Below are 23,995 nucleotides of genomic sequence, written 5' to 3' on the forward strand. Positions count from 1 at the left end.
ATAATAGTGTTTGTGCATACACATATATGAAATAGATTATTTCAGTAGTGATTCAGTAAGTCTTATGGTGTTTCTTCAACCATCATTTGGGTTAAGAGAGACTCATTATAAAAGCAGAGATTCCTGAAAACACTTAAAAAGTAGTATGGTGACTAAATTTTCCTGAAAAAGTTTCTAAATTAGTCTACTAGAATGTAAACTCCATGAGGGCAACAGGTTTTATTTTATTATTCTGTCCACTAACAAATCCCCATTGTCTAAAAGAGCACCTTTCCCAAACTATCAGTATTTATTCATTAGGAAATATTTTTAAAGTCTGCAGTCCTGCAAGCAATAGACTCTTTAAGTGGGTCCAAGGGCCCCATGGGTGAACACTGGTTATCTGGCTTTTAAGATTTATACAGTTCAAGTTGGGCAATTCAGGCCTTAGACCTAAATGAGACCAAAAACTCTGGAACCAGCGGATTTAGTTCACATCATCAGTATAGCACAGTAGCTGAGCTAAAAGAGAAATATCCAAGATTACAATCAGCAATCCCATTTGTTAACAACTGTCAAAAACCAAGCTCGTTGTGACATTGTTTTTAAACCACTTCAATCAAGAGTTTGATGGACCATTTGAAAATGTTTAAGTAATATCTTACTGTCACAACAGTTGAAGTTCTTCTGGTCTAATCTCTTCTTAATAATAATCCAACTACCAGGTATTAAGCATTCACTATGTGCTCACTGAGATCAGTACACACATTCTCGTAAAAACTTCACAATAACCCTCTAACAAGATTTGTCATCATTTTGTAATCCCTGGGATGTTAAGTGACTTTTCTACATTCCTCCTGACTGATAGTGGAGCTAGAATTCCATTGTTCCAGCTTCCAATCCAGGCTCTTCACACCTAGACTAAACATTTGGTTCACTGTAGAGTGATAAAAAATGATCGGCACTTTTTGTTGTTGTTAATTTTTGAAATAATTGCATTATGTAAACAGTTGCTTATATTGCATGGAATGGCTTCAAAGCCTAATAGCCCCAAGTTCAAATCCTGCTCTACTGATGACCATCAGAGCATCCCTGCAAAAATCAGTTCACCATTCAGAATCTCAGTTTCCTTGGGTGCAAACATAAAGATAATAAAACCACATCTTCTCAGTAAGGCAGTGGCATTAAGAGAACTAATGCTTGGGAGAGTGTCTGCCATGGAGCCTGGCACAGGGCAAGTGCTCTTTAAACCTCAATTCCTTTCCATCTAATGGATTTGCTAAATTGGCACTGGGCTGATTTTTTTTTAAGTGTTTCGTTCATCCTGGTAATACCATAATTATAGAATAAAATGACATTGAATTCTCTATAACTACAAAGTAGAATTTATAAACTGATAGAATATGAGTTGGAAGAGGCTCTAGAAGCCATCTGTTCCAGTCTCTTCCATTTCCAAATGAGGTCCAGGGAGCTTGAAAGTCTTGCTTCCAAGTTCTCACAGAAAGTTCACTGCAAAGACACGACAAGACCTTATGTCCTTCCCACCCCCATTCCCACAATATCCCCCGGCTTTTGCCTCAAGTTACACAGGCATGGCAACACATGTAATTTTCAGACAATTAAGCAGTATAAAATAACCTCAATTTAATTGCATCCAATTAACAAGCCAAATTAGCGTTTCATATGTACACTATTAAACTAGTTGTCTGGCTTCCAAAAGAAATAAAGTGCTGTTTCAAATGAATCTAGCATTTTAGTGAACAAAGCTAGTTACAATTTAAATTATCTTTCCTATAATCTTCTTTATATAGAATTAGACATAACCTCCACTGTAAGAGAAATACTTTCAGCAACTATCTGGATAAGAATTAAGGCTGTATTTTAATCATCAAAATCTTCTCTCAATGAACACGATTTTTTTTTCTAAGATTTGTGTATGCTTGTGTGAGTGCACGCATGCCTATACACAGATGCACGTTTACGGATCCCTGAACAAATATAAATGAGGGTGTGTCTATGTTCACCTAAGGCCTACTGGAAAAGTCCCACCTTTTTGCTGGGCTTCTGGAATCAAGTGAATCTGCCACAATGCAAATAAGAGCTTCAATGATCTGCTTTCTTTTCAGAGAAAACGAAACCACCAAATAAATCTTTGCCAAACAAAGCACTGCATGTCAAATACACTGTTCTCCACTATCTGTCCATTGTCCTGATTTAGATGCAACTGGGAATCGATTAAAACATGGTATTCTAATTAACCACTGAATGAATCACCTATCAATTCCTCATGTATTTACACCTAAAAGTATTAATACCCTGTAACTTTAAATATAAACATTTTCATAAGTTGGCGTTTGATGGTCCACTTTCACCTGTAAGTATTTATAAATATTTTCAGGAATAAATAATTACATAGTCAAAGTGCTGTCCTTTACTTAAAATGTTATTCAAACCTGCCATACATATTTGGCAGTGCTTAAAAAATATTTTAATCACTTTATTTATTGCATTATAAGGTGCTTTTAACACATCCATTAACAAGAGAAAACTATTCACATTGTCATGCAACAGAGTAAACTTCCATTCCTTTCCATGGCAATCTGACAACCTCTTTACCAACAATATATCCACCTCCTATATCCCTTTTAATCTGTCCAAACACACACTTCACAGTATTACTTCTTTGCCCCAAACCACTGAGTGAAACCCAGCTTTCTCAGCAGAACTCTAAGGCTCCCCAGAATTGGAGACCAGTACTCCTCCCCTCCCTGGTGCTGCCCCTATACCTCATCACTGCAGCTCAGTGCATCCTGAGCCCCTCTCTTCTCTTTGCTTAATGCAGTTTTACTCAACCTTCAAGGCTTCCCATCAAAAACCACTTTCTCCTATAAGGCCCCTCTAAACATTCCAGCTGAAAAAGGAAGGAAGGAGGAAGAAAGGGAAGGAAGGAAAGAGCCAGCTTCCATTTACGGTGTGTTCTCATTTGTAAGTTGTAAGCCCTGTATCTTCTCTTGCAGTCACTCTTGACTACAGAGCCCAAGCTTAGAGCCACTACACAGCAATGACCCTACCACTTAAATTTTCTAATTTTCTTATTATATAAAGTACAAGACAGGAAATGAATTAGTAAAATGATAGAGTTGACAAAGGAAAAGAATATTATTATCACAATCCTTTTTTTTCTACTCTTTCATATCATGTAATTTCATCTTACACTGACCCCTAATCATAAGGAAAGTAAAAATTCAAATCTAAATTTCTCCAAACACCTTCATATTTGCAACCATATAAAAATAATCTGGGGAATTGAATGTTTCACTCTTTTACTAGTTGTTTAGAAACATATAGATCCAGCTCATGTGGGGCTCCAAAGATTAATCGGTTCCTTCACACAGCGACCTTGTAAAGACTTCTCAATTGGTAGTTATTCATTAATTGAATCAATGATGCTGGCCAATTCAGTCTGCTGGAACCCCAAATAAGTATTTTTTTTATTTATTTAAATTACTTTTTCTTCTTTTAAAAAGCCTTTCAGTAGGGCTGGGGTTGTAGCTCAGTGGTAGTATGCTTGCCTAGCATGTTTGAGGTACTGGGTTCAATCCTCAGCACCACATAAAAATAAATAAATAAAATAAAGGCATGGTGTCCATGTACAACTAAAAAAAATCTTTAAAATATATTTAAAAATAAAAAAGCCCTTCAGTAGATGAATGAATAAAGAAAATGTGGTATACATACACAACAGAATATTACTCAGCATCAAAGGAGAGTAAAATCATGGCATTTGAAGGTAAATGGATGGAGTTGGAGAATATTATGCTAAGTGAAGTAAGCCAATCCCCAAAACCCAAATGTCAAAAGTCCTCTCTGATATGAGGATGCTGATCCATAATGGGGGCGGGGAGGAGAGCATGGGAGGACTGAGAGAACTTTAGATAGGGCAAAGGTGAGAAAGGGGAAGGGAGTGGGCCTAGGGGTAGGAAAGACAGTGGGATGAAATAACATCTTTACTCTAAGCACATGTATGAAGATACAAATGGTGTGACTTTACTTTGTGTACATCCAGAGACATGAAAACTTGTGCTCTATATGTGTAATATGAATTGAAATGAGTTCTGATGTCATATATAACAAATTAGAAGGAATGAATGAATGAATGAATGAATAAATAAATAAATAAATAAATAAATAAATAAATAAGAAAAGTACATACATATCTGCAAATACTAATAGCTAACCTGCGGGTAAGTCCATCAAACGAAAGTCAGCTCACACAGCAACATTAAAAATGTCCCAGGGCAGGGCTGGGGTTGTGGCTCAGAGGTGAAATGCTTGCCTAGCATGGATGAGGCCCTGGGTTCAAGCCTCAGCATCACATAAAAATAAATAAAATAAAGGTATTGTGTTCAACTACAACTAAAAAATAAATATTAAAAAAAAAATGTCCCAGGGGCAGCAGCAATTGATGTGGAAGCACTGTGCAGACACGTGTTATACATAAGCAACTTCTAGACCCCACCCTCCAAAATTCCCTCTGCAAAAATCAAGCTGTAACATGGCCAGAAATAGGGACAACATATGTCTTGATTTGCCAAGAGCAACCCGTTTATGCCAGGCTACATAATCATTTGTGTGGTCAACCTGCTTTCAAGGCCCTTCCCACATGTTCTGGCCTTATCTGGCATTACCTCTCTGGTTATCTGCCCTCCAGTCCCACTGGCTTGCTTTCAACTCCTGGAAACACTGTGCATTCCCCCACCTCAAGGTACTTGCACTATTCCCTTGTACAATGCTCTCCCTCTCCCTACCCACCTTTTTTTACTTGACTCTTCACTCCCAGACAGGGGTTATATATAGTTCTTTGTGTTTCTTTCATAGCACTTAAAACATGTATTGTACATATATTGGTTCATCATGTGATTAATATCTGTCAGCTTCATGAGATTATAAGCTCTTTTACTGATTTGAGTCATCCTTCTACCCTTGGTGCCTAGCAAAAGGCCTTACCTATATAAAATACTTCCTGAATGACTAGATGAACAAATTGTATTGACCAACGATAATGGGACACCTGTCATCATATTATGAAAAGAAGACTGAGGGGCTGGGGTTGTGGCGCACTCGTCTAGCATGTACAAGGCACTGGGTTTGATCCTCAGAACCACATAAAACTAAATAAATAAATTAATTAATAAATGTTGCTTAAAAAAAAAAGAGGACTGAGATTATAGGAGTGACAAGTCAAAGACATGGACCCTGACTAATTCCAGATCCTACACTGAACCATTCTGTGACCCAGAAGTGGTAAGACAGATCCCACCTGCTTTCTGGCCAGAATCACTCTCAGAAACATGAACAGCATTTTCATCTCTTCTCTTCAAAGCATTTTCTTCAAATAGGTCTAAATAGTTGAACCCCAAATTTTAAGATAGGAAATCTACAATTAGGAACAATTATACAATACACCATATGTTATAATAGATAATAGCATGAATGATGGATCATAGGAGTGTTAAGATTGGAACATCTTTGCCAGAATAACAGTGACCCACATGGCAGGCAGCTCTGGTGTTATTCCAGAATAGTCATGTAGAGGTTATAGGCCTATGTCAATCCAATGCTGGTGTCCATGGTTCATCTCAAACACACCACAGATTACACACAGCAAGAAAAACATATTATCCTTTTAATATATATATATTATATGTGTGTATATATATATTATATGTGTGTGTGTGTGTATATATATATATATATATATATATATATATATATACACACACACATAGTGTAGTTGGACACGATACCTTCATTTTATTTATTTATTTTTATGTGGTGCTGAGAATTGAACCCAGTGCCTCGCACATGCTAGGTGGGCGCTCTACCACAGAGCCACAGCCACAGCCCCATATTATCCTTTTTTACACTATGATTTCCAAGTTGTGTCACAACAATAACGTACTAAAATATTTTCCCAAATTTCTTAAAGCTATCTCCTAGCTACAAATATTGATTTTTATCATTTTTGTGTTGTCATAAATAGTATATATTAAACAAAAATTTTGATTATGATCAAATATCAGGAACAAATAGAAAATAATATTACTTTTCATAAAGTTTCCCTCAAATATGTGCAACCTTAATTTCATGAAGCCCTCTCATTTTCCTTCAATCCTCTGTATTCACCTACAACTTCACAGTACAGCCCTCACTTGAAATATTCACGAAGTTTTACACAGTATTAATGAAGACTTTGCCTATGTACAGGTTAAAGCCAAACCAAATACTCTGGGTGGTGTAAAGTTTCTCAAGAAATCTCAAGTCCACTAAGTTGAGTTAGCAAATTTCCTCTGTTCCCTTTTATAATATAACTCTAAAAGTTGCCAAAGGTTTAGCCAAAACATGAACTCATGACAAATTCAGCTATAATATCATACACTAGAAGCATATCATTGAAATTTTAAACTGTGAACCATTTCTCCACCTACAGGACTAATGTATAGACCAACGGAGTCCTGCTGATACTATTACTACATTGTGAAAACTGCTTCTTTTTAATCAACAGATTGGCAGCCTGTTTGGTCCACAGCTATGAATCTAGTTGATCTAAGCCACTTTTCCCTTGTTATAATAGTTATCATAAGGGGTGTTCAATAATTTCACACCATAGTGAATTAAACTTTTGCCCCTGCCAAACAATATTGTCTATAGGTCTTTAAAATTGCTTTTCCTGTGTTGAAAACTTTTAAATGAACTTCAGCAAATCATTGGTGCTGCTTCAAAAGTCTAAAACCAACAAAAAGAGTATTTGCTGTTTTTTGTTGCTGCTGAAATTAGCTCTGCTTTTTAAAAACTGGACATTTTAAAATAAGATTCTTAATTTTAAATTGAGTCAGCATAAAAGATTCAACCTGGTATTCTGAATAGTGTCAAAGTGCCAAAAACTCAAGCAGACACATGCACCATTATTCCCCAGGGAACTCCTGCATGTATGCTGTCCTGTTTTGTTTTCATAGTAACAAGGACATTTGTAAACACATCTCATGCAAAAGGACACTGATCAATCAAAAGATTCTGATGGTTAATCTTGCAATATAGTCAAACAGCATTATTTCCTTATGTACTAGCTCACACATAGTAAGTTTTTCACATTCCATGTTCCATAGAAATATAGAAATGTTTAGTCTACTTTAATAGTATTTTACCAAACAGTCTACAAGGATCTAACCAGTTTAAAAACATCAGCTAAATTTTAAATTTGTAATATCATTAACACACTATTCCCAAAATTGTCTCCAAATCAATCTTATATCAATTTAATCTTAAATACCTTTATATAAATATAAGCATTCTCTAATAGTGTCACAAAATACAATCACTGTAACAGAAATATAGATGCCAAAATGTAAATTCTGTTTTATACCTGACCTATGTTGAAAGCAAGCAACTATCTCAATTTTCAAAAGATTCACCATTGTAATATAATGTTTTTCTGCATATGAGAAATAAACTGCATATTTCAAACTAGTGGTCAAAAGGGATTATGACACTCCAATCACACTGTCATTAAGTGGATATTGATAAATCCCTTTCAGCTCAAAATAAAAATGTATAATTGTAATCTGGTATCATGACTCCTCAGGATTCCACGGAAATTTTCTCTTAGCATTGAAAATGATATCCACTTTACTCACATGAAGGACATTTCTGTTTTGATAAATTATATGGACTAGCTCCTAAAAATCAAACCAAATCTACTATTATAAAATCCATTTGTTTAAGATTTTACTGTGGCATTCTTGTAAGACGTAATAACAGACATTCACAAATTCTATCAGGTATATATCAGTGTGTCTGTGTATATATATATATATATATGTATATATATATATATATATATATATATATATATATGCAAATATTTAAAATAACTTGCTTGGCTCAAGGACAAATATCACCAAATATTACACTAGAGGAAATGTTTCTAATAAAGTTAAATGGCCTTTTTCAAGGAGGACAGATCATTGTAAATTTAATTAAAATGAATCTTATTAATATTTCAAGTAAATTCTGGGCTTGATTATTCACTGCAAAAGAAGCAACTGTATTGAAGAGAAAAATCAATAGCCCTTGACTAGGACTCTGAGGATGCCAGAAAAACACAGTCCTCCTGTAAATTATTGAAGTCCAGCCATGGGGGTGGAAGAAGAGCACCAATATTTTTTTTAAGATAAATTGAGTTATTTTTAAAATGGCAGAAAAGGAAGGAGAAAATCAGTTCAAATTTTCCATTATAATGAAAGTACCGGAAACAAGCCTACGTTCGTTTTAGGCCTAAATAACTGTACAGAGAATAAGGGTTTTGCAATGTCAGTTGCACACACAGCTTCCTGTGTGAATTCTAAGCCATTACAGGTGTCCTAAGGCTTCTGGTGAAACCTATTATCAGGAGATTCCTCCAGTCTCCTCCAATCCTTCCCTGCTGCCCCCCCCCCCCAAAACGCACATTATTGCAGTTCTCCTCCTAGCATCTTATTAAGGACCCTTTCTCTTGTGTGAAGCCAGGAGGTTAAAGCGCCCACTTCCCCCTGGCGAAGAAGCATGTAAAAAAGCTTTCCCATTAGAGAGGACTAGTTCATGCAGTCCTTTTTAGTTAGATGCTTTGAGTCTGAGTGAGGAGCCACTGGAAGAAACCTCCTTTCCTTCTGCCTTTTTTTCCCACTGTGAGCCACGTCCCTGAAAGACAACACCCAGGAACACTTTCCGACCTTCTGTCCCCCTCACAATTTGGGCTTGGAGGGTTGGGGTCGCATTTTCTCGCGTCCTCTGCTGCACTGGATGTGTTATGTAAGAGGGACGAGACGCAGGAGGCACATGCGTATAAAGCGCACGGATCTGTGATAACAGCTGGGGTGTCAGAGATGATCTGGAGTCCCCCCCGGTACGACAGACAACACAACAGCACACACAACAGTACACACACACACACGCACACACACACTCGCACACACAGCGCAGTGTTTTCCTGTCTCACCCCTACCAGGACCAGACACACAGAATGGGAAGGCAAGGGGTGGGGGTGAAGGGAGGTGACAGTGGAGAAGCAGCAGCAGCACATCTGCTTTGATAGCAACCGGCAGAGCCGCCGCGGCAGAGAGCCCCTCGTTAACCCCCTTCCTGTGGCTGCACCACGTCATGGAACATTCCCGGAACGGGCCAACGTTCCACCCACTTCAGGGAACAGACATAAAGGCGCAGACCCAGCTCCCCACAGTGCATAGCCCAAACACACATGTCCCTTCCCGGTCCCCGGCCAGACGCACAGACAAACACGCATGCAAACCGCCCCCACCCGTCTCTGCGCGCCCGGGTCCAGCCGGCGGCGGCTGGAGCCACTCTGCGGCCGGTGCACCAGCAAGGCGAGGGCGCCTCCGCCTGAACCTTCCATCGAGACAGTCCCCTCCTTCCTCGTTTCCTTCCTTCCTTCTCTCCTTCCTTCCTTGCTCGGGAGGAGAAAGGAGACATAGAAATGCCCACAGCCAGAGTCTTCCCTGCGCTCGCTCGGCCGCAGGCCGGCGGCCCGGCCCTTGCGCCGCCAGCCCGGCCGCCCGCGCCGCCCCCGACCCGCGCAGCGCGCCCCGGACCCCTCCCCCGCTACCTGACAACGGGCCGCCGGCGGCCGCGGCAGCCGCTGCGGTGGCCGGGCGGTGCGCGCCGGTGCACGTCCCTCATTAGTAACCAGGCACATTCCTGCCTCCAGCGCTCCCGCGCGGCCCCCTCCCCCCAGGACATTACGCAAAGCAGCCTGCCCTCATCTGCATAGATCCTCGGCCAGGGTATTCCCCGCATTTCCCAACGCGCCGGACCCCCCTCCCGAGGTCTCTCCCATCCCCGCCCCCTCCGACCCTCACCCTTCGGAAACCGGGAAGGGGCCGGGGGCGCGCGCCGAGGAGGGGGCGCCGGAGTTCCGCGGCGGCGATTTCAGTATAAAGTGAAACAAGCTTCTAACGCTGAAGGAGGCAGGAAAAACACAGCGCCGAGGCCACTTACCGATCCGACGAGGGACCTACATTCCCGCCGCTCTGCTCTCTGCCAGTAGCGGGTCCGCCCTCCACGCACCCGGGGCTGCACCCAGCACCCCAGAGTCGAGGCGTGGAGGGAAATTGTTAACCAGCCAGGAGACCCTCCAAGTTGCTGCGGGCTCCGAGGAGCTTCAACGTCCAAGACACAACTTGGCAAATACTTGTGCCACAGTCACTGAAGATGTTTTGGCGGAGACCCTCCTCCGCTGGGGAGAGACAGCGCTCCGCGGCGCTCCGCTCTCCTGCTCTCCACCCCCTCACCTCCAGCCCGCCTCCCGCCGGCCGCCCGCCTCTGGGCCGCGAGCCCCTCGGGCGGCTGTCAGCTCCCGGCTGCCGCTGGGTGACAGGGGCCAGAGGAGGGTGCGACGCGGCGACCGAGCCCCAGCCGGCGAGGGGGATCCTCGCAGCCGCGGTGGCCGCTCACCTGGAAAGTCACCGCTGAGAAGGAGGAGGAAGAGGAGGGAGAGGAGGAGGGGAGGAAACCCCCCTGGTGTCCTTGTTCTCGCTGCCGCGGCGGCCGCTCCTCGCCAAGGCTGAGCGTGTCTGGTGGGGGGTGTCTGGTAGCATTTCCTTAAGGACAGAGGGAGGGCGGGCGCGGAGGGAGGGAAGAGATCCCGTCCTCCAGCCCAGGCTCCTCTTGCCTATATTTATTTTTCTGACACTATACAAAGATCGGCCTGGGGCAGGGGCCGCCAGGCTGGGGCAGGAGCCGCGGGGCTCGGGCCGCAGTTGTCTGCGTGCGGGAGCCGCAGCGGCCGCCTCCCCTCCCGGGCAGTGGACGCACCGGGTTATTCCTGGCAGCGCCTCCCCGAACAGAAGTTACTAGGAGGAGTGCGCGGCGAGGGCGGGCTGGGGAGAGGCGGGGGGAGGGAGGAAGAGGGAGAGACTCAGCCAGCGACGTCATCGGATCCCCCAGCGCGTCCCAGGGAGGGAGGCTGAACCAGAAAAACCAGTCTGGAGCCGGCGACCAGAGAGGGATGTGCGGCGCGCTGGGCGAGCGGGAGGGAGGCAGCCGGGAGGGCAGGGCCCGGCCCTGCTAAAGCCACTTGGCGCGGGAAGCTCGCCGCTGCGCTCCCGCTCGATGGGAGCGGGGAACTCCCCGGAGAGCGGGTCTCTGCACGCCTTGCAGAAACACTTGGGCGCTGAGAAGCCTGAGAATTTCCTTTAAGAATGTGGAAACCTCCTTCGTTCCCACCCCTTCCCATCTACCCCATTTCACATATAAGCGTTTCCTGCTTTCCTAGCAAACAGAATTATATAATTAGTATTGTCCTTAGATTTTTGTCCAGGTACCCCTGATCCTTTGCCTCTCCCATGCTCTACTATTTTATCGGTCAAGAGAAACAAAATGAAACTATAACTCCTGGCTCTGTTTCTGGAGCTTTGCAAAGTGTTTTACTAGCATTTTCCGTGCCCCCGCGGAAACGCGAACTTTTCACGCGCTCGAAATCCCCCTCAATTGCTTTCCCTGGGATCACTCCCCTGGGTGCCCTGGGCGCACCCAGCTAGGGGAACGCGACTCGCCCACGTTGGGATGTTCAAGTAGGCTTGGGCTGTAGCACCCGGAGCAGCTGCAGGTTTCCTGGTGGGCGGCTCTGGGACCTAGGGCGGGGGGCGAACTGCCACCACCAGCCGCGCTCTCCCCTTTCCTCGGAAAAGACCGGAGTGAAATCACACCCAGTCCTGGGAAAACGGTGCGTGCGGGGGAAGGGAATCCCAAGCGAGGAGGGGGACCCGGGGTTCTGGCTTCCTCCGACACCCGGGGGACACCGGGGTTCCCTTGGGCCGTTACCCTCCCTGTGTGGACTCCCGTGCACCCGCTAGGGAGGTTCCCAGGAGGCCGCAGTACCCCAGAGCGATTAGCGGCTGCTGGGCTGAGCGGGCGGCCGGAGTGCCTCCTCTAAGTGGTCTCCGAGTCTGGCGGGGACCGCGCGGCGCCCCTGCCGGGTGCCCAAGCCACTGCGCCCCGCCAAGCGGAGCCGGAGCCCGGGACGACGCGGGCCGTAGCAGCCCTCCCCACCCCCAACCCCCAGCCGTGCCGCCGCCCTGCCCCGGGCGGAGTAAACAAGAGACGCGCAAGATTTGACCTGGCGCGACCCGGCTTTCTGGCCGGGGTTCCCCCTGAGCAGGTGACTCCGTGGGAGGGGTGGAAATTAGTCTCTGGAATTCCGAGCCAAAGACATTAACTGTGGTTCTGCTTTTAAGGCAGGTATTTCACCAATAACTGCGGAATGTTTTGCGTCTCGAGTTTCAGAATTCGCCGAAAGGAACCAAATGTCAAGACATATAAAATATTCCTTTCCCCTTTCATTAAAAATGAATACAATTCAAAAGCAAGGACAGCCCCTTCAACAACTGGGAGAATAGCGCCTCTGGTTTCGTTTTTTGGTTTGTTTTGGTTTGGTTTTGGTTCGACCTATAATCAGGGTATTTGGGGGATCCCCATGCACTAGCAACATTACTGTGAAGGACGACTCTCCAAAACAAAACGGCGATACCTTTTTTTAATCGGTATTTTTCAAGGGGAAAAAAATCGGAACCATTTAAATTCGGGGCCTACTTCCACTTAGGCAACTTCTTTTGTTGTACAGGTTTTTTAATATTCATCCTTTGTTGACTTAACTTGAAGTCCTTGCGGGTGGTGGGGGGAACTCCCCAATTATCATCTTCTTTTAAATATGTGTGGTTACTTTTTTAAACATTCATTTAAAACTCCAAATGTGATTTTCGAGATTTTTTTCACTTTCAAGCCCACCTGCTACATACTCCCAGAGCCCATTTTATTTAATTGCTTAATAGAGAAGATTAAGCAGTTTCTTTAAGAATCCAATTTCCCTTCAACACACACAGCAGCTGCCCATGCTCTCAGAAACTTGAGCAAATAAAGCAGGCAGTTTGCTTCACCAGAATGAATATTAGTTGAAACCTTAAAAGCCTCCTTAAAAGAGGAGATGAGGAGGTATAACGTGGCTATGGAAATATTCAAGTAATTGGATAGTTAAAATGTTTTTATTAAAAAAGCAAAGCAAATCTACATCAATTTTGATTGTATGAATCTACCGCCAAAGAGGATCCTTGAAAACAGGATTCAAACTTTGCCACTTCTTTAAATGATTACTTTGTTTTAAAAATTACTAAAATCTAAAGAAGATAGCCTAGATTGAGTTTTAAAAGGAAGTAAAAATGTATCTGAATATGTGTAAACTAGGTGACATCCCTCTGCTGCCCAAGAGTCAACATCTTTAAATAAATACACCACTGTTGCTTGTCTCTGATGTGCCTAACAGTTGCTTGGAGTTGACAGGGAGCCATTGCCCCTCCAAAGCAGCCATTCCAGCCATTGGACGCCAGCTATTCCAGAGTCAGATGTCCATGCACCTGTTAGAAAGCACTGTCTGATGCAGCTGCTGCTTCCTGTGATATGTCCCACTAGCCTGCTGTTTTGGGAAATCTGTCAGAAGGATTGCAGTGCCTTTCCCCTCCAAGGAAATTTCCCTTTTAATACATATTTTATGTCTGTATCCCAAACATGCCATCCATATTTAGTGACTGTTCAGTTGCTTACATGTAAGGACAATAAAGTAACAGAAATACTCCTTTTTCCAAATACAACCCTCCAAAACACAACTGGCATTGGTAGAAAACTGTGCATGCTGCCCTATGAAACCCTGTGGGAAGTGATGATGAGTGGGAGCACCGCTGACCCAATGGGGTCATCATATGGAACTAAGCAGAACTGCACTTCCATCCCTTGTCTTTACCACTTCTCAGTTTCAAAGGGAAGGAAATAAATTGGTAATCTGGATTATGAGCTACGAAAAAAGTAAAATAATTAATGGCTACAAGGCAGTATGAGTTTTTTCAGAGTGTTTTCAGAAAATCACTTTGAATTGAAATCACTTTCATTCAGAAAATATTTGTCAAGTACCTACTATGTGCTGAAGACACTTAGGACATATCTGTGAACAGATGAATCATGTCTTTCTGGCACTGGCAGTGTAGTGGGAGGAGGGTAGGTAGAGGAACAAGAGGGAAAATCATTTGTATAGGACTTTGAAAGGTAAAGATTGGGGTGGGGGTAGGATTTGGTGGAACCAAATAGCCATGTTGCAGTATTAAATAGGGAGGTCAGTGTAGGAATTGTTGAGAAGACAGAAGGCTTAGAGGAAAAGTTTTCACCATTTGAGGACAGAGTTTTTCAAGTTAAATGAACAGCTAAGTTAGAATTCCAAGATCTGAAATTTTCATAAACTTCAAGGGAAATAGTGTGGCTAGAACAGATTAAGACACTGGTGATCAGAATAGCCTCTCACTCTGGGAAAACATGATAAAAAGTCCTGCTGAATCTGAATATTTGTGGGTCCAGGACTGTTTTTAACTGACAGTAGAGTCCATACTTAGTTGTTCTAAAGCTCAAGTCCTACCACAAGGCCCTGGAGCCTGCTCTATCTCCTGAGGCAGGAGGACTGATTACCAGAACACATTGTACACACAGTTTAAGGCTTTTCCAGTTAAATTCCCAACTTTGATGAGATTGAGGAAAATGGAATTCCATTGTCTCACATAGCCAGACATCAAGAACTAGCTTCCAACTCAGGAGATACTGGTGCTCAAATAGTTAAAAAGACTTAACACTAGTTAAGTCTTTCTCCATCTTTCAGCTCTTCTTACCTTTCTGCCTCCTTTTGCCCTTGGACAAACATTCTGCAGAGTGTTGGGCAGCTGTCCTGCATTACTGTTTTTCTATCTTAACAACTCTTGGGGAAGAAGACCTTCTCTCTAAGCAGCTGAGGCGGCCTTACCATATCCTAACACATGAACCACTCACTGGGCATGGGGCAGGTGATCTGATAGGTCTTGCCTGGACCTGAGGGGACGAACTCAGGAAAGAAACTGTCATACAAAAAAAAAGGAGTTGTATGGCCTTGGGGGATGGATGTCTACTTTGTCTCTAACTCTCTGGGCCTTGGTTTCTCTACTTTTTAAAATTAGGCAGCTGGTCAAGATGATGTCTGATGCCTTATGATCAAATTCTTTATAAAAATGCTATAATAAATCCCTCTGTAAAATTGTGTAAAATGAATTAACTGGCATATACCATTTTCTCAGATAGATTTATAGTACTGTTAAGTACAACAATAAAGGTGTTACCTGCTTGGAGGTCCTGATGTATACACAGAATATAGCCTGTGGTTGTAGTAAAAAGTAACTTAGAACTGCCTGTCTGGTGGATTTCCCAAGCTTCTTATTTTTCTGTTTTTTTTGGTATATGGAGGAAAATCAAGCAGTGTCATGATTTCCTGTGGTGTGAAGAATATCTAGGTCTCTACTATGAGTTGAAAAGAATTTTGAGGAAAGTTGTGCCTATCTGTTGAATTATTCATTGAACACAAGTCCAAGCATCATAATGTAGACCAGGGTATATTCCACTCTAATGTCCTTTGTTGGGAAGTGGAGGGAGGTGGTGGTAATGAAGCACCATCACATCAGCCAGAGCCATACTGAGACTGAAGGTGACATCTGTTAGGATTAAAAGATAAAGTGCTTATCCTCATAGCTTCAGAAGATGGGCACATGTAAAGCCCTCAGCACCACATAAAAATAAAACAAATAAATAAATAAAATAAAGATATTTTGTCCATGTATAACTAAAAAAAAATATTTTAAAAAAAGCCTTGAAAAATTTTCTGCTTAGTTTGGGACCATCCCTGTCCACAGTTTATGAAAGGACATCGTATATTTCACAGACCAAGCTGCTTGTGAAACTAGCTTCTCACATTCTAGAGAATGCTTTAGGTAGGCTCACATCAGATCTGTATTCTGAAGAAGGTGAGTTCTATGATATATCATGGATAATCTTCTTGAAGACTAAAGAGCAAAAGTCACCTTTTAAGAACTAGCCAGTGGGAATAAGATTTTGTGCAGGATTAATGATGCCTGAAGTGCCACCTTAGATATAGGGAAATGTAGGCTTAAAATAAACAGTAACAACTCGTAACCACACGCTTCCATTCTACTCTCTTCCCTCACCCTCTCCCAACTCCCGAAAGAGTTGAAATTCCTTCCCTTAACAGTTACTATTTGGGTTAAGGGTTTGCACCTTTAAAAATCTTCCCTTATAAATTAACTATAATAGCAAGCTCTTGATATCTATACTAAAGGTCTTAATTAGTCATTACTTTCTATGAGACATTATTAGATTATTAGATTTCCATAGTGACAGCTCTTTTAGAACTCAACCTGATTTATCTTGACAAAATATAGAACTGGGGATAATATAAGGAGGTTCTATGGGAGGTGAGACACAGTGGTCCAAAGCTCCATCAGACTAATATGGTCGAAAGATGGAGTGACAGAGAGGCAAACCCCAGAGCAACATCTTTGACCACCAAGGATTCCTCTGCCCAGTGCCTTTGAGTACCCATGTCTCTTAGGAACAGGTGGCTACTCTGTCAGTGGAGGACACAGGTCCCAGGTCTGACCCTGAGCTAGATTTGGGTTCCCTCTCTGGGCCTCCAAACAAAGATAAGTGTCTTCTCAACCATGAAACTCTAAAATCAGAGCTTTTAACAACTTACTAGAGACAGGAAAAATAGGAAGCAGAAAGAAACAGAAATATAAAGGAGAAAAGAAGGGACAATACTAATCAAGGACCTTCCAATCCCTCCAAGATCTTCCTGGAGCAAAACATCAATTTCCAGTTTCAAAGAAATTGGTATTTCCAGGTAAGTACCTAGTACTGGGTGATGATCAAAAGATAGATTTTGGCTTAAACCTATGCTATATGATATACTATATGCTCAGAAACAAGAGTTGTTTCTCATTATTACCCTTAAAATATTTTGAAAAAACTGTGAGTTTCTTGAATCTAACCAATGAAGTCTTTTATACTTCATTAAAATTTTGGGATTTGTGAGAACAGTTACATGGCCTACTCCCAGGCTGTCTATTGGTCTGATCTCCATTTTACTTTGAACCCTGAGCTAAGAGGTGAAAAAAAAAATCAAATGGTTGTTATTAAGCTTGTACGATGATTTATGCTCTTCACTAGAAAATTTATGTAAACTAAGGTAGCAAATTAAAAGCATTATATCAAAGAGAGGATATGCCAGTGGAGTGAATTATCTCAAACCCAGAGGGAAACCACTCAGTGAGAAGGGAGATGCTAAAGTTAGAGATGCACAGAGGGGCCGGTTCACTTAGCTGTTACTGGAATAGTGACAGAGCAACTACTAAGATCATCCCATGCCATTGGCAATGTGCTTCATCAACCCAAATCTCAGCGAGGGTGGTGTATTACAGTAGTATACTTTTTCTTTTTTTTTTATGAGAAGAAGAGGAAATCCATGTCCTGTTTAGAAAGACTTCCACAAAAATAAAATAAAATCATTTAAAAATCTTTTGTGTTGAACAGAGTTAAGATTTCATTATTTGAAAAGGTTACATATATTGAAAATTACTCAGCGATTTTCATGGAATATAGCAACATTAGCAAGTTGATTTTTTGTTTTATGAGTTTTTTAAAAAAAGATTTTTCAAAAAGGAACTATATACTCAGTGTGCCATTTCCCACTGACATTTTTGCGTATGTAGATGAATATGTCAGAACTTCTGTACCAGTGAACATATAGGTTCCATGTTCCCCCAGTGCCCTCCAAGTTTATCCACAATTGTTCCATAATCATTTCTCCTAGACAGGAGTATGGAGAGCAACTAGCAGAGATTTGTGCCAATGATGTATTGTGTTGAATAAATACTGAATTTTAAAGTTAGTATTTTATTCTGTCTTTCTTATCTTTTTTCTAGGCTTTGTGGATTAGCCACCTCACTGCTACTGAAATATATGAGACTCTTATAACTAAACTCTTACGTAATGACATAAGAAAGGTCATAGTTGAAACAGATTTGTGTTAAAAAAAATGTGGCTTTGGGAAGACAACCTGATCTATTATAGATCTTACTTACATCTATCCTTCATATTTTCCAAAAAAGATTTTTTTTTTTTTGCCAAGCATTTAGAGATGCCTAACCCAAACATCAGTGGTTTGAAGCTTATGACAGGTTATGCATGGAGTTTCCCGCTTCATGGACTGACAAGACAGTTTGATTTTGTTTGTTTGCTTTGCTTTTTAATTTTATTTAGGTTTCTAAAGTAGACAAACAGAAGTGTACAACTAAATTAATTTTTGATATGTGTGTGTCCTTACTCTGATGAGGATGGAGAATATTTTTAACATTCTGGAAGGCTCCCTTGTGCCCCTTTCCAGTTAATACACTCCTGCGACAATCTGTATTCTAACTTCTATCTCCATAGTTTGGATTTTGAGCAAAGACTTATTGCTGGGAGCCATCATGAACTGTGCATGAACTAAAAATGACATTGGAAGCCATTAGGCACGAAAGTCTGGTATCTAAGAACTCCCAGAGACAATCCTGCTGGTTTGAGACTGTTCAATACATGTGAGTTCCTCCCTGGCTCTGTCTAAGTTCAGCACTGCACTGGACCCACTGGAACCACATAGCCTCTCTGAGGTGGGTGTGGTATGCCAAGATGCCAATCAACTTGTTTATTGCAAGACCCCTGCCACACCCTCTGCCACACCAAGAAGGAAGACTCCTCCCACTGAAACCTTATCCCTGCCTTTGAGTATTCTCCCTTAAATAAAGAACCAGAGCTGTTTCTTAGTTGTTCAGTGCCAGCTCCTTTGAGGACTGGATGACCTATCAGGCACTCCCTTCAAACCTAATTTCTGGCCCTGTCTCTTATTCTTTACTAATGATTTCAGATTCTTTTTCTCACACCTTCTGAGCAGGGTTCTGGCCACTCCACATAACTTATCTATGCTGAGTGCCTAGAAATACCAGGGAGAAGGCAGATGAGGCCTCTGGACTGAGTGGGGAACTGAGGGCCAAAAAGGCAAATTCAAAATGTGGAAACTGGCAAGAAAAATAAAATAAGGTAAGTGATAGGAAATAAGTTAGTAGAGCAGGGCAGAGTCGACTTTTGGTTTGAGAGCTGACTGATGCAGAGCAGGGAAAGAGGGCCCCAGGAAGAGGGAACTGAAAACTCAAAAGCCCTGAGACAAGAAGCAGTTGTGTGCCATGAGGAACTGAAAGGCCAGTGTGGCTGGACACGGAGGTGCAGAACAGGGAGGAGAAAGTCCAGAGAGAAGATGTGAAAGAGGCGACCAGGAGCCAGAGGAAAATGCATTTATGGGCTAGGTCGTTTTCAAAGAAGGGGACAGATGTTGGGGATGAAAATGATCTATTAGATATATCCTATTAATTAATTTTAAAAAGCTTTTCTCAGAAACAACCTTCAGTACGTCAGTAAGGAGTGACTGTTGGGTGACGTGTAACTGGGTGGCAGGTCAGCAATGGAAGAATCCGAAACAGAGGACTTTCTGAAGGCATAATTATACATATTGAATGTAACAAAAGGAAAATAGTTTTTAAGGTAGCAAACCCTAGAGAGAATCTGGATAATGTGGGTGCTATTCTTCACATTTTTTTATGGCTAATTAGAGAGAGCTGGGAAACACACAATGCTGCCCACAGTCCTGCCAACCCATTATGGACACTTCTAATTTCAGATAAATGAAGCCCTTAGTTACCACCCCCAGCTTGTCTTGGAACATCCATTGTCTTATCAGAGTAGATGAGTAAAAATAATAGCCTTCTGAATATCTATAAAGGGTACCTTTCTCTTATGGGGAGATACAAGTTCAAATCACATCTCCATGTTAATTAAGCAACTCCCAAATTTACTTTGCTCTTAAAAATCCCATTTTTAAATTTTTTTTTTCTTATACACAGAAAATGGAATATTTGGGTATATGGAACTAGAAAAAAAGGGGTATCTAAAATCTTAGATCTATGTTCATCATCTTTTAGTATATATCACGTGTGCTTCTCATTTTAAACATTATTTCATATATATTGTTCCATATATATGTAAATAGAGATCATGCATATATATAAACTTAAAAGAGATGATAGAAGCCAATAGCCAATTGGAACCTTCAACACTCACCCTTTATTAAATAAACCATGTATTATTTTAAAAAGCAGTAAAATAATGCATGATTTGAAATATTAAATTTCATAGCAAGGGTGAAATTCAAAGAGAAAAAAATCAAAACAACTACATTTGGGTTTAAGTTTCCAACAAGAGATTACATCACTAGGTTTATCTTGTTTGTAAAAACATAATAACAATGTTTGCAAAATGCCCCCAATGAGCCTGAATCAAAGCAGAAATGAAGAACATGTGCATGATTTTCAGTATCAGGATATCTGAAAGCATTAAGACATTTGGTTGAGCAATTTCCTTTATCATTTAGATTTATTTATTTAGCATACTGAAAGTCTCTTACTGTTTTGGTATTTCTGAACTGAAAAGGGGCTGCCCCTTGTTTTGGCTTTTTCTTGATCATTCCAGGATTTCATGAACTGCTTTCTCTGACATGAAATCCAATAAGGTTGTGGATTAAAATGACATAACTCAGAGTCCACAGGGGACAGGGGAAAGTGCATAGAGAGGAGACAAGATCTTATTTAAGAGACAATCTGCTGATATTGTTAGGCTGTCTAGTGATAAGCCAGGGCTCAAATCCCAGGACCCTCATTAGTCTAAGTACTTCAACATCTCTAGAAGCCTCATTTTCTGGAAAAATTGAGACTGTAGTATTGGTCTCATAGTGTTATATAAAGGTTAGATTGCATACAGTAAGCACTTAGTATCTACTGGTTATTTACAGAAATATTGGTGGTGGTCAGCCGCTAACTGTTTATGTTACTCCGAGCGGATATTAAACTCTGGGCCTAAGTCTTCTCATCTACAAATTGAGAGTTGAGCAAAGTGCTTATCTTACTTCCAACTCCAGTCTATGTGACCTCAGTGTCCTCACCTTTATAATGGGCATAATAAGAGACCTCATAGAATTTCTGAGGAGATGGGAAGGATGGTAGAAAGAGACAGACATTATTACCCTATATACACATCTGATTACACTAGTGGAGTAACTCTGAACCATGTATAGCCAGAAGAATGAGAAGCTGTGCTCCATTTGTGTACTTTATGTCAAAATGCATTCCTTCTACTGTAAAATAAATAGAAAAAAAATTAAAAACAAATTCTGAGAGAATAAAATGAAGAAAGGCAGAAATTCTTAGACTAGTGCCTAGAACATAGGAAAAACTTAATAATGTACCAGCCATGATGATGTTGCTAATGATGAAGCTGGCTAATGATGCAGTCACTGTAAAACATTCTCAATGTCAAATTGACCATGTCATCTCTCCTTTCCAGAGTCAGTATCAGAGTGACCAATATTTTATCCCTTATAGGTTCTTGAAGACATCACTCTCAGTACAAAACACATTATGACTTCTCAGTACAGATGCCCTAGCCTACTGGAGTTTTTTTTTCTTCTTCTGATACCAGTGTCTTAAGAAATCATTTGTCTCATGACCACGCTCTCTTTTGGTGAGCCTCCAGATGTGTTCATTTTCATTTTCATTCTGAAAAAAGTAATATCCAAATCCCACACATGCTGTCCAAGCTCACTAAGTTTACCTGGAAAATTTCCTGTGGTTTCCTGTTAAAAATTATTTTAAATAATACATAATTTCATCAAGTAACTCGAGCATGCTAACATTCAATTGGCACATGAAGGAAAGTTTTCATTTACTTGGAGCTGTGATTTCCTAGCCCTCCCTGAGCTTTTAACGAATGTGACATGCAATACACAATTAAATAAACCAGCCTGGCCAAACGAACTGGTGAATACATTATAAATAGCAACCAAAATTAGACTTCAGATGGTAGCTGGTTTGTCTTTATTTAATAATGACTTACATCATTTGATAAATGAGATAAGACCTTCACCTTTAGCTTTCTGATCCAACTTTCTAATAGTTGAAATGTATTATAACCATCTGGTGTCTGGCCTCTGAAATGCACCGGTGATATCTGCCTCATTTCAAGTAGTCAGGGCTTATATGCCAAAAAAAGCACTCTCCAAAGTGTCTTGATTGGCAGGCGAGAAGGCTAAGAACCAAATGAACTGTGGAGATAGATCTCAGCCCTGCAGAAGTTTCAAGTTCAGGGCAGGTTCATTTTCTTAGTTTGTGCCACAAAGAAATTGTCATCAGTGTTTTTATTTTGGATTTCAATCCTGAAGAATGTAATCCCTACACATTTAAGAACATACAAGAGGAAATGAGGGGAAAGGGAAAAATAATACAAGGGGGAGAAATGAAGGTCAATAGAGGGGGTAGAGAGAGAAGAGGGGTGGGAGGGGAGGGGAGGGGGGATAGTAGAGGATAGGAAAGGTAGCAGAACATGACAGTCACTAGTATGGCAATATGTAAATCAATGGATGTGTAATTGATGTGATTCTGCAATCTGTATATGGGCTAAAAATGGGAGTTCATAACCCACTTGAAGCAAAGTGTGAAAGATGATATATCAAGAACTATGTGATGTTTAGAACAACCAACAATAAAAAAAAAATAAAAAAATAAAAAATAAATAAAAAATCTTTGGCTCTCTCTTAAAATTGTTTTTCACACTTTAGAAGATGGCAATAATTTTAGCACCTTTTATCCTCAGAATAATTTGAGAATGAAACTGAGAGTGGTGTACAGGTCTGGAGTCTTAGCTCAGTGAAGCAACATGAATCTGGCAGTTCCTTATTGCTCTGCATACTGTGCTAGATTATCAAAAAATACGAGATGAGTCTTCTTTCAATAAATGGAAAATATGGGAGGAAGGATAGTATTAACACAGAGAGAACAACAGCCGTAACACAGATGAAAGTGAAAAAAAAAAAACAAGTTATACAGATTGGTACAATTTTCTTGGTAGTGTTATGGATTGAATGTGTCTCCCCAAACCCATATATGTTCATATTTGAAGGTGAGATCTTTGGGAGATTCATAAGCTTGAGGGTAGACTCTTCAAGAATGGGATTAGTACCCTTGCAAGAAGAAGCCAGAGAAGTAGCTCATTGTCATTCCATCATGTGAAAATACAACAAGTAATAGCACTCTGCAACAGGAAAGAGGCCTGCACTAGAACCTGTCAATATTGGCACCCTGATTTTGGACTTCCGATTTTCAGAACTGTGAGAGAGAAATTTCTGTTGTTTATCCACCCAAACTATAGTATTTTGTTTCAGTAGCCTGAACTTAAACAACAGGAATGAAAGAGAATTTTAAAGCATGAAATTTAGAAAATAAAATGGAAATGAAATGCAAATAAGAAGACAGAGAGTAATTTTAGAGTAGAAAAATATCTGAACTTGGTAAATTTGAATAGTTCAGATCTGGGCAAAACAGGAGCATCAAGAATAAGGCTGCATCATTACTAGGTGTATTCAAAAGACAAAAGAGTCCGTATTTTTCAACTGGGAGGCTGAGAGTAACAGAAATTAACCTGCCCAGGATCACCCAGCCAACAGATATGAGAGGAGGGATTCATCTTCTGGTCTGAGGGCTCCAGAGCTATTTTCAACTCTACACAGCTTCACTTAGTAATCATTTTCCTGTTTGGTGGATGCTAAGGTAACCACATATTTGAGAGTGAAGAGGAAGCTGTAAATACATACATTTGAACAGTTGGCATGGACCAAGACAGTCCAGGGCCCATTGGAATATATGGTCATCCTCTTTATACATTATCTCCATTTCCAGCCATTTACTAGAAAACCAGTGCTTTACCTGGGAATCTGATTCAAGTCTTATGATTTCAGAAGGTTCTTATATTGTAACAGAGCTCAAAAAGAAAGAGGTCCAATTATATGAATCACTGACAATGAAAATTCTAGCAATTACGTACTCTATAATAAGAACTATTTCAAAATAACTGTATTTTCTTGGAGCCTGTCAGTATATCTCTCATATGAGATATGGTCAGCTAGGTGTTTAAA

The 23,995-nt window shown here is 41.1% G+C and overlaps 1 protein-coding gene across 18 annotated transcripts in view; it reads right to left on the reverse strand.

Annotated features, from left to right (window-relative positions):
- Hivep2 (HIVEP zinc finger 2) overlaps window positions 1-10,871 on the reverse strand; it is a 183,518-nt gene extending 172,647 nt beyond the window's left edge. For 9 of the 18 annotated variants that reach the window (XM_058581682.1, XM_058581671.1, XM_058581643.1 and 6 more), the window contains exon 1: window positions 10,486-10,871. The gene's annotated coding sequence lies outside the window, so the exon portion shown is untranslated. Of the gene's footprint in view, window positions 1-9,331; window positions 9,575-9,637; window positions 9,720-10,029; window positions 10,422-10,485 lie in introns of those variants that run through there. The other 9 variants (XM_058581661.1, XM_046450538.2, XM_058581644.1 and 6 more) reach the window with 4 other exon arrangements.
- Between the last annotated feature and the right edge of the window lie 13,124 nt (window positions 10,872-23,995).

The sequence above is a fragment of the Marmota monax genome, unplaced genomic scaffold (genome assembly GCF_021218885.2).
Source record: "Marmota monax isolate L192 unplaced genomic scaffold, Marmota_monax_Labrador192_F-V1.1 WCK01_AAM20220418_F8-fsc00030, whole genome shotgun sequence".
NCBI lineage: Eukaryota > Metazoa > Chordata > Mammalia > Rodentia > Sciuridae > Marmota > Marmota monax.